The following is an 11,558-nucleotide window of genomic DNA, read 5'->3' as shown; positions in this document are numbered from 1 at the left end:
AGTGAAATGTTATAACCCTGACTCAGTTTATAGAGGTAGATGTTATAACCCTGACTCAGTTCATAGAGGTAGATGTTCAGTATAACCCTGACTCGGTTTATAGAGGGAGATGTTATAACCCTGACTCAGTTTATAGAGGGAGATGTTCATTATAACCCTGACTCAGTTTATAGAGGTAGATGTTATAACCCTGACTCAGTTTATAGAGGGAGATGTTATAACCCTGACTCAGTTTATAGAGGGAGATGTTATAACCCTGACTCAGTTCATAGAGGGAGATGTTATAACCCTTACTCAGTTCATAGAGGTAGATGTTATAACCCTGACTCAGTTTATAGAGGTAGATGTTCAGTATAACCCTGACTCAGTTTATAGAGGTAGATGTTAGAACCCTGACTCAGTTCATAGAGGTAGATGTTATAACCCTGACTCAGTTCATAGAGGTAGATGTTATAACCCTGACTCAGTTCATAGAGGGAGATGTTCAGTATAAACCTGACTCAGTTCAGTATAAACCTGCTGGTCCTTCCGGACAGATAATCAAAAGTGAGTCTACCCAACATCCTGGATTCCGGGATTTATCAAAGTCAGATGTCGGAAAAACTGAGTGTATGAGATTTCTATCTTGTTTGATAACTTTTTCCTTTGTTTGCACGTCCCATTTCAATGCTATATTATATGAATATCTTGTTAGATAAATAGACATTAGCTCACCCTGAGGTTCTCCAGTAGAGGGTTGAACTTGATGAGACCGACCCAGTTGGAAGGGTCTACTGGCTCCTTGTACAGCAGAGAGTCTTTCATCTCTTCTCTCTGTTTCTCTGTGTAGTTCATTGGCTGGGGAGGAAGAGGAGTCAGAACCGGAGTCAGAACTGGAGTCAGAACTGGAATCAGAACCGGAGTCAGAACTGGAGTCAGAACCGGAGTCAGAACCGGAGTCAGAACCGGAGTCAGAACCGGAGTCAGAACCGGAGTCAGAACCGGAGTCAGAACTGGAGTCAGAACTGGAGTTAGAACCGGAGTCAGAACCGGAGTCAGAACCGGAGTCAGAACTGGAGTCAGAACTGGAGTCAGAACCGGAGTCAGAACCGGAGTCAGAACCGGAGTCAGAACTGGAGTCAGAACTGGAGTTAGAACCGGAGTCAGAACCGGAGTCAGAACCGGAGTCAGAACCGGAGTCAGAACTGGAGTTAGAACCGGAGTCAGAACTGGAGTCAGAACTGGAATCAGAACCGGAGTTAGAACTGGAGTCAGAACCAGAGTCAGTCATACGTATGGTTACAGCCTTCTTGGTATCTATTTCCATAAGAGTGAATAAGTATGTTTAGATTTAAATAAGTATGTTTAGATTTAAATAAGTATGTTTAGATTTAAATAAGTATGTTTACATTTAAATAAGTATGTTTAGATTTAAATAAGTATGTTTAGATTTAAATAAGTATGTTTAGATTTAAATAAGTATGTTTAGATTTAAATAAGTATGTTTAAATTTAAATAAGTATGTTTAGATTTAAATAAGTATGTTTAGATTTAAATAAGTAGGTTTAAATATCTTTGATTCTTTTGCTCGAGGACCTGAATTGAGAAACTCCACTTTTAGTACCTGCTCTCTACGACACTGAAACCAATCAATCAATTGACCACACCCACCAATCCACCAACCAATCACCAACCACCAACCCACCAATCCACCACACCCACCAATCCACCAACCAACCAACCAATCCACCAACCAACCAAAATCCACCTACCAATATTATTATATTATAATCCACCAACCAACCAAAAATCCACCTACCAATCCACCAACCAACCAACCCACCCACCCACCAACCCACCAACCAACCAACCAATCCACCAACCAATCCACCAACCAACCAACCAACCAACCAAACAACCAAACAACCCACCAATCCACCCACCAACCAACCAACCAACCAATCCACCCATCAATATACCAACCCACCAATCCACCAACCAACCAACCAACCAATCCACCAACCAACCAATCCACCCACCAATCCACCCACCAACCAACCAACCAATCCACCAACCAACCAACCAACCAACCAACCAACCAACCAACCAACCAACCAACCAATCCACCAACCAACCAACAACCCACCAATCCACCCACCAACCAACCAACCCACCAATCCACCCACCAACCAACCAACCAACCAATCCACCCACCAATATACCAACCCACCAATCCACCAACCAACCAACCAACCAACCAACCAACCAACCAACCAACAACCCACCAATCCATCCACCAACCAACCAACCAACCAATACACCCACCAATCCACCAACCAACCAACCAACCAATCCACCAACCAACCAATCCACCTACCAATCCACCAACCAACCAACCAACCAACCAACAACCCACCAATCCACCCACCAACCAACCAACCAACCAATCCACCCACCAACCAACAACCCACCAATCCACCCACCAACCAACCAACCAACCAATCCACCCACCAATATACCAACCCACCAATCCACCAACCAACCAACCAACCAACCAACCAACAACCCACCAATCCACCCACCAACCAATCCACCTACCAATCCACCAACCAACCAATCCACCTACCAATCCACCAACCAACCAACCAACCAACCAACCAATCCACCAACCAACCAACAACCCACCAATCCACCCACCAACCAACCAACCCACCAATCCACCCACCAACCAACCAACCAACCAATCCACCCACCAATATACCAACCCACCAATCCACCAACCAACCAACCAACCAACCAACCAACCAACCAACAACCCACCAATCCATCCACCAACCAACCAACCAACCAATACACCCACCAATCCACCAACCAACCAACCAACCAATCCACCAACCAACCAATCCACCTACCAATCCACCAACCAACCAACCAACCAACCAACCAACCAACAACCCACCAATCCACCCACCAACCAACCAACCAACCAATCCACCACCAACCAACAACCCACCAATCCACCCACCAACCAACCAACCAACCAAACCACCCACCAATAAACCAACCCACCAATCCACCAACCAACCAACCAACCAACCAACCAACCAACCAACCAACCAACCAACCAACAACCCACCAATCCACCCACCAACCAATCCACCTACCAATCCACCAACCAACCAATCCACCTACCAATCCACCAACCAACCAAAACCAACCAACCAACCAACCAACCAACCAACAACCCACCAATCCACCCACCAACCAATCCACCAACCAACCAACCAATCCACCAACCAACCAACAACCCACCAATCCACCCACCAACCAACCAACCAACCAATCCAGAACCAACCCACCAACCAACCAATCCACCAACCAACCAACAACCCACCAAACCCACCAACCAACAACCCACCAATCCACCCACCAACCAACCAACCCACCAATCCACCCACCAACCAACCAACCAACCAATCCACCAACCAACCAACAACCCACCAATCCACCAACCAACCCAACCAACCCACCAACCACCAATCCACCCACCAATCCACTAACCAACCAACCAATCCACCCACCGACCCAACCAACCAACCAATTCACCAACCCTCCAACCCAACCAACCAACCAACCAACCCAAAAAATATGCCATTTCAGACACTTTTACCAAAGCGTCATGTGTGCATACACTCACCATGGGTGGTCCCAACCCACTACCCTGGCGTTACCCATGCTCTACCAACCCACAGAAGGACCAACCAGAACCAACCCACCAACCCTCCAATCCACCAACCAACCAACCGACAACCCACCAACCCACCCACCGACCCACCCACCAACCAACCAACCCACTCACCCACCCACTGACCCACCCACTGACCCACCCACCAACCAACCCACTCACCTCACCCACCCACCCACCCATCCACCCACCCATCCACCCACCAACCCACCCACTAACCAACCAACCCACTCACTCACCCACCAACCAACCCACCCACCGACCTACTGTCCCACCGATTCACCAACCAACCCACCAACCAACCCACCGACCAACCCACCCCACCTCACCCACCACCACCCACCCACCCACTCACCACCCACCCACCACCAACCCACTCACCACCACTTACCCACCAACCAACCCACCCACCGACCCACCCACCAACCCACCCCACCGACCAACCCCACCACCGACCAACCCACCCACCGGCCAACCTACTGACCCACCGACCAACCCACCCACCGACCTACTGACCCACCGACCAACCCACCCACCGACCTACTGACCCACCGCCAACCCACCCACTGACCCACTGACCCACTGACCTACTGACCCACCGACCTACTGACCCACCGACCAACCCACCCACCGACCTACTGACCCACCGACCAACCCACCCACCGACCTACTGACCCACCGACCTACTGACCCACTGACCCAACCCACCGACCCACCAACCCACCCACCGATCCACCCACCAACCCACCCACCGACCCACCGACCCACCGATCCAACCCACCAACCCACCCACCGACCCACCGACCCACCAACCCACCCACCGACCCACCAACCCACCCTACTCACCATGGAGCAGTTCTTGGAGTAAGACCCAGGTTGTATAGATTCCACCACGACATCTACTGACCCATGATAACACTGACCCAGACTGACCTACTGAGGCCACTGACCCACCGACCTAGACTGACCCAGCACCCACCGAACCCACTGACCAACCCACCCACCCACCGAGACTGACCCACCGACCTACTGACCGACTGACCCACCACCCAGGAACCTACCTGACCCAAGGACACTGACCCACCGACCCAGACCCACTGACCAAGGCCCCACCCACCACCTACCTGAACAAGGACCCACCAACCCACCCACCGATCCAGGCCCACCAACCCACTCACCGTACCTGAACAAGGACCAAGCCAGACCCACCAACCCACCCAGTTCCACCCACCAACCCACTCACCAAGGACCCACCGACCCACCGATCCACCCACCAACCCACGTCACCGAACAAGGACCCACCAACTGCCACCCAGGAGAACCCAGTTACTCAGCCAAGGCCCAGTTCTTGGAGGAAGAGGCAGTTGAACAAGATTCCACCTGGCCGACAGGACAGACGATGATAACACAGGTCCAGACTGCCAGATACTGGAGGCCAGGGGTCTGAACTGACCAGAAGGGTAGAGCGAAGGCCCAGCATGCCAGGAACACGTAGTTGAACAAGGACACCTGCCAGAGAGGAGAAACAGTTAGAGCGAAGGCCCAGCACGCCAGGAACACGTAGTTGAACAAGGACACCTGCCAGAGAGGAGAAACAGTTAGAGCGAAGGCCCAGCACGCCAGGAACACGTAGTTGAACAAGGACACCTGCCAGAGAGGAGAAACAGTTAGAGCGAAGGCCCAGCACGCCAGGAACACGTAGTTGAACAAGGACACAAGCCAGAGAGGAGAAACAGTTAGAGCGAAGGCCCAGCACGCCAGGAACACGTAGTTAAACAAGGACACCTGCCAGAGAGGAGAAACAGTTAGAGCGAAGGCCCAGCACGCCAGGAACACGTAGTTGAACAAGGACACCTGCCAGAGAGGAGAAACAGTTAGAGCGAAGGCCCAGCACGCCAGGAACACGTAGTTGAACAAGGACACCTGCCAGAGAGGAGAAACAGTTAGAGCGAAGGCCCAGCACGCCAGGAACACGTAGTTGAACAAGGACACCTGCCAGAGAGGAGAAACAGTTAGAGCGAAGGCCCAGCACGCCAGGAACACGTAGTTAAACAAGGACACCTGCCAGAGACATAACACATCAACCTCCAGGATTACCTAGGCTTCAGCTCAGTGAGCGAACACAGTCTTGTGACATGCAGGAAATGTCACTTTTTAACACTTGACTGTATGTTGCTCCAATAGGCCAGGTTTTCCTCGGGAAACAAAAATATTTTCTCATCTACAGGGACTTCCGGTTAAATAAAGGATAAATGAATCAACAAAATAGTAACAGTGTTACCTCCTTGACAGAGACCAGTATGATGCACGAGGAGACGATCTTGACGATGTGCATCTCTAGGAGCCACCAGATGAAGAGCTGCAGCTTGTGGAAATATTCCAGGAACGTGAGGAACAGCACAGTCAGACGGTCCACCACCAGGGGCCACTTATTCATTAGGTCTGACAGGAACACGAGACAGGAAGTAATCAGTCAGCCAGTCAGCCAGTCAGCCAGTCAGTCAGACGGTCCACCACCAGGGGCCACTTATTCATTAGGTCTGACAGGAACAGGACGAGACAGGAAGTAATCAGTCAGCCAGTCAGCCAGTCAGCCAGTCAGTCAGACGGTCCACCACCAGGGGCCACTTATTCATTAGGTCTGACAGGAACAGGACGAGACAGGAAGTAATCAGTCAGCCAGTCAGCCAGTCAGCCAGTCAGTCAGACGGTCCACCACCAGGGGCCACTTATTCATTAGGTCTGACAGGAACAGGACGAGACAGGAAGCAATCAGTCAGCCAGTCAGTCAGTCAGACGGTCCACCACCAGGGGCCACTTATTCTTTAGGTCTGACAGGAACAGGACGAGACAGGAAGTAATCAGTCAGCCAGTCAGTCAGTCAGCCAGTCAGTCAGACGATCCACCACCAGGGGCCACTTATTCTTTAGGTCTGACAGGAACAGGACGAGACAAGAAGCAATCAGTCAGCCAATAGTCAGCCAGTCAGTCAATCAAATCAAATTCAAATCAAATGTATTTATAAAGCCCTTCTTACATCAGCTGATATCTCAAAGTGCTGTACAGAAACCCAGCCTAAATCCCCAAACAGCAAGCAATGCAGGTGTAGAAGCACGGTGGCTAGGAAAAACTCCCTAGAAAGGCCAAAACCTAGGGAGAAACCTAGAGAGGAACCAGGCTATGAGGGGTGGCCAGTCCTCTTCTGGCTGTGCCGGGTGGAAATTATAACATAACATGGCCAAGATGTTCAAATGTTCATAAATGACCAGTATGGTCAAATAATAATAATCACAGTGGTTTCGAGGGTGCAACAGGTCAGCACCTGTAAATGTCAGTTGGTTTTTTATAGCCGATCATTCAGAGTATCTCTACCGCTCCTGCTGTCTCTAGAGAGTTGAAAACAGCAGGTCTGGGACAGGTAGCACCACATTCAGAGTATCTCCACCGCTCCTGCTGTCTCTAGAGAGTTGAAAACAGCAGGTCTGGAACAGATAGCAGGTCTGGGACAGATAGCAGGTCTGGGACAGGTAGCAGGTCTGGGACAGGTGCAACGTCCGGTGAACAGGTCAGGGTCCCATAGCCGCCGGCAGAACAGTTGAAACAATCTGCCCATCAGTCAGCCCGTCAGTCAGCCCGTCAGTCAGCCAACCATTAGCCAGTCAGTCAGCCCGTCAGCCAGCCAGTCAGCCAACCATTAGCCAGCCTGTCAGCCAACCATTAGCCAGTCAGTCAGCCAGTCAGTCAGCCAACCATTAGCCAGTCAGTCAGCCCATCAGTCAGCCAGTCAGCCAACCATTAGCCAGTCAGTCAGCCCATCAGTCAGCCCGTCAGTCAGCCCGCCAGTCAGCCCCAGCCAGCCAGCCAGTCAGCCAACCATTAGCCAGTCAGTCAGCCAGTCAGTCAGCCAACCATTAGCCAGTCAGTCAGCCAGTCAGTCAGCCAACCATTAGCCAGTCAGTCAGCCAGTCAGTCAGCCAACCATTAGCCCGTCAGCCAGCCAGCCAGTCAGCCAACCATTAGCCAGTCAGTCAGCCAGTCAGTCAGCCAACCATTAGACAGTCAGTCAGCCAGTCAGTCAGCCAACCATTAGCCAGTCAGTCAGCCAGTCAGTCAGCCAACCATTAGCCAGTCAGTCAGCCAACCATTATCCAGTCAGTCAGCCCATCAGTCAGCCCATCAGTCAGCCCGTCAGCCAGCCAGCCAGTCAGCCAACCATTAGCCAGTCAGTCAGCCAGTCAGTCAGCCAACCATTAGCCAGTCAGTCAGCCAGTCAGTCAGCCAGTCAGTCAGCCAACCATTAGCCAGTCAGTCAGCCAGTCAGTCAGCCAACCATTAGCCAGTCAGTCAGCCAGTCAGTCAGCCCGTCAGTCCAGGAAGCACCCATGTTTATATATTGAACAGAACATAGTGGCGCTGTCTCCAAATACACCTAATATAGTAAAGGCTGAAGGATAATCAGAAATGACCCCATATTCCCCATATAGCAGACTACCTTTGGCAAGAACTGTAAGATCTGGTCAAAATGTATGGCATGAGAAAGAACATGTTCTGTGTTCCTGAGGTACTCTATATTCTATGTTCTATGTTCTGTGTTCCTGAGGTAGTCTGTTCTATATTATATGTTCTATGTTCTGTGTTCCTGAGGTACTCTATATTCTATGTTCTATGTTCTGTGTTCCTGCGGTAGTCTGTTCTATATTCTATTTCTATGTTCTGTGTTCCTGAGGTAGTCTGTTCTATATTCTAAGTTCTGTGTACCTGAGGTAGTCTGTTCTATATTCTATATTCTATGTTCTGTATACCTGCGGTTGTCTGTTCTATATTCTATGTTCTGTGTACCTGAAGTAGTCTGTTCTATATTCTCTGTGTTCTGTGTACCTGAGGTAGTCTGTTCTATATTCTATGTTCTGTATACCTGCAGTTGTCTGTTCTATATTCTATATTCTATGTTATGTGTACCTGAGGTAGTCTGTTCTATATTCTCTGTGTTCTGTGTACCTGAGGTAGTCTGTTCTATATTCTATGTTCTGTGTACCTGAAGTAGTCTGTTCTATATTCTCTGTGTTCTGTGTACCTGAGGTAGTCTGTTCTATATTCTATGTTCTGTATACCTGCAGTTGTCTGTTCTATATTCTATATTCTATGTTATGTGTACCTGAGGTAGTCTGTTCTATATTCTCTGTGTTCTGTGTACCTGAGGTAGTCTGTTCTATATTCTATATTCTATGTTCTGTACACCTGCGGTTGTCTGTTCTATATTCTATGTTCTGTGTACCTGAAGTAGTTTGTTCTATATTCTCTGTGTTCTGTGTACCTGAGGTAGTCTGTTCTATATGCTATATTCTATGTTCTGTATACCTGCAGTTGTCTGTTCTATATTCTATATTCTATGTTATGTGTACCTGAGGTAGTCTGTTCTATATTCTCTGTGTTCTGTGTAACTGAGGTAGTCTGTTCTATATTCTATATTCTATGTTCTGTGTTCTGTATACCTGATCTAGTGTGTTCTATATTCTATGTTCTATGTTCTGTATACCTGAGGTAGTGTGTTCTATATTCTCTGTGTTCTGTATACCTGAGGTAGTGTGTTCTACATTCTCTGTTCTGTGTTCTGTATACCTGAGGTAGTGTGTTCTACATTCTATGTTGTGTGTTCTGTATACCTGAGGTAGTGTGTTCTATATTCTATATACCTGAGGTAGTGTGGTCTGTGGAGGGCTCTGGCTCAATTACCCCACTACAGTCTCCACTATTCCCCTGAGGTAGTGTGTTCCCTGAGGTAGTGTGTTCTGTATACCTGAGGTAGTGTGTTCTGTATACCTGAGGTAGTGTGTTCTGTATACCTGAGGTAGTGTGTTCTGTATACCTGAGGTAGTGTGTTCTGTATACCTGAAGTAGTGTGTTCTGTATACCTGAGGTAGTGTGTTCTGTGGAGGGCTCTGGCTCAGTTCCCACACTACAGTCTCCACTCTTCCCCTGAGGTAGTGTGTTCTGTATACCTGAGGTAGTGTGTTCTGTATACCTGAGGTAGTGTGTTCTGTGGAGGGCTCTGGCTCAGTTCCCACACTACAGTCTCCACTCTTCCCCTGAGGTAGTGTGTTCTGTATACCTGAGGTAGTGTGTTCTGTATACCTGAGGTAGTGTGTTCTGTATACCTGAGGTAGTGTGTTCTGTATACCTGAGGTAGTGTGTTCTGTATACCTGAGGTAGTGTGTTCTGTATACCTGAGGTAGTGTGTTCTGTATACCTGAGGTAGTGTGTTCTGTATACCTGAGGTAGTGTGTTCTGTATACCTGAGCTCAGTGTGTCTCTCTTACCTGAGGTAGTGTGTTCTGTATACCTGAGGTAGTGTGTTCTGTATACCTGAGGTAGTGTGTTCTGTATACCTGAGGTAGTGTGTTCTGTATACCTGAGGTAGAGTGTTCTATATACCTGAGGTAGTGTGGAGGGTTCTTTATACCTGAGGTAGTGTGTTCTGTATACCTGAGGTAGTGTGTTCTGTGGAGGGCTCTGGCTCAGTTCCCACACTACAGTCTCCACTCTTCCCCTGAGGTAGTGTGTTCTGTATACCTGAGGTAGTGTGTTCTGTGGAGGGCTCTGGCTGGAGGGCTCTGGTTCCCACACTACAGTCTCCACTCTTCCCCGGCCCTGAACTGGATTTGGACTCAAAAGACTTGTTGAACGACCGACACGCGTCTATAGACTGACAGAGTCCTCCTTTCTGCTTCATCCCTCCATTCTTCTCCTTCATCAGGTTTCTCTCCTTCTCGTCCTCCTCCCGTATCACCTCCTTCTCCAGAATAGAGCATGGTGATGTCAGCCAGGCTTCCATCCTGGTGTACCAATCTGGGGCGGGAGACGGTGTTTAGATTCACAACGACACACGACACACACACACACACACACACACACACGCACACGCACACGCACACGCACACGCACACGCACACGCACACACACACACACACACACACACACGCACACACGCACACAGTATCAAGCAGATGTTAGGATGGGAGTAACAGCCGTGTGTACATGGCCACGAACAGCAGAGCAGAATTAAACAGCATCGTGTTCAATATAAAGCAATAAGCACATTCCTGTCATACTTCAAAATAAAAGTCAGTTTTACACTCTGGCATACTTCAAAATAAATGTCAGTTTTACACTCTGGCATACTTCAAAATAAAATTCAGTTTTACACTCTGGCATACTTCAGTTTCTTCTTCTCTATATAGATCAATGGTAATAGGAGAGAATAAGGGAGACACCTGGGCTGCACATGAAATGGCACCTACCCCTGACATACTGCACTACGTTTCACCCAGAGCACTATGGGCCCTGGTCTAAAGTAGTGCCCTACTATGGGCCCTGGTCTATAGTGCCCTACCCCTGGGCCCTGGTCAGTTTTGCACACCCCCCTGGGCCCTGGTCAAAGTAGTGCCCCTACCCCTATGGGCCCTGGTCTATTGTAGTGCACTACCCCTATGGGCCCTGGTCTAAAGTAGTGCACTACCCCTATGGGCACTGGTCTAAAGTAGTGCCCTACCCCTATGGTCCCTGGTCTATTGTAGTGCACTACCCCTATGGGCCCTGGTCTAAAGTAGTGCACACCCTATGGACCCTGGTCTGAAGTAGTGCACTACTTATGGACCCTGGTCTAAAGTAGTGCACTACCCCTATGGGCACTGGTCTAAAAGTGCCCTACCCCTATGAAAGTCCCTGGTCTATTGTAGTGCACTACCCCTATGGGCCCTGGTCTAAAGTAGTGCACTAATGGGCCCTGGTCTATTGTAGTGCACTACCCCTATGGGCCCTGGTCTAAAAGTAGTGC

At 49.2% G+C, this 11,558-nt stretch overlaps 1 pseudogene; it reads right to left on the bottom strand.

Moving 5' to 3' along the window:
* LOC118372857 (piezo-type mechanosensitive ion channel component 2-like) overlaps positions 1 to 11,558 on the bottom strand; it is a 323,332-nt pseudogene that overhangs the window by 155,700 nt on the left and 156,074 nt on the right.

Source organism: Oncorhynchus keta, chromosome 15 (genome assembly GCF_023373465.1).
Source record: "Oncorhynchus keta strain PuntledgeMale-10-30-2019 chromosome 15, Oket_V2, whole genome shotgun sequence".
Taxonomy (NCBI): domain Eukaryota; kingdom Metazoa; phylum Chordata; class Actinopteri; order Salmoniformes; family Salmonidae; genus Oncorhynchus; species Oncorhynchus keta.
This window is presented reverse-complemented; position numbering and strand designations above follow the sequence as displayed.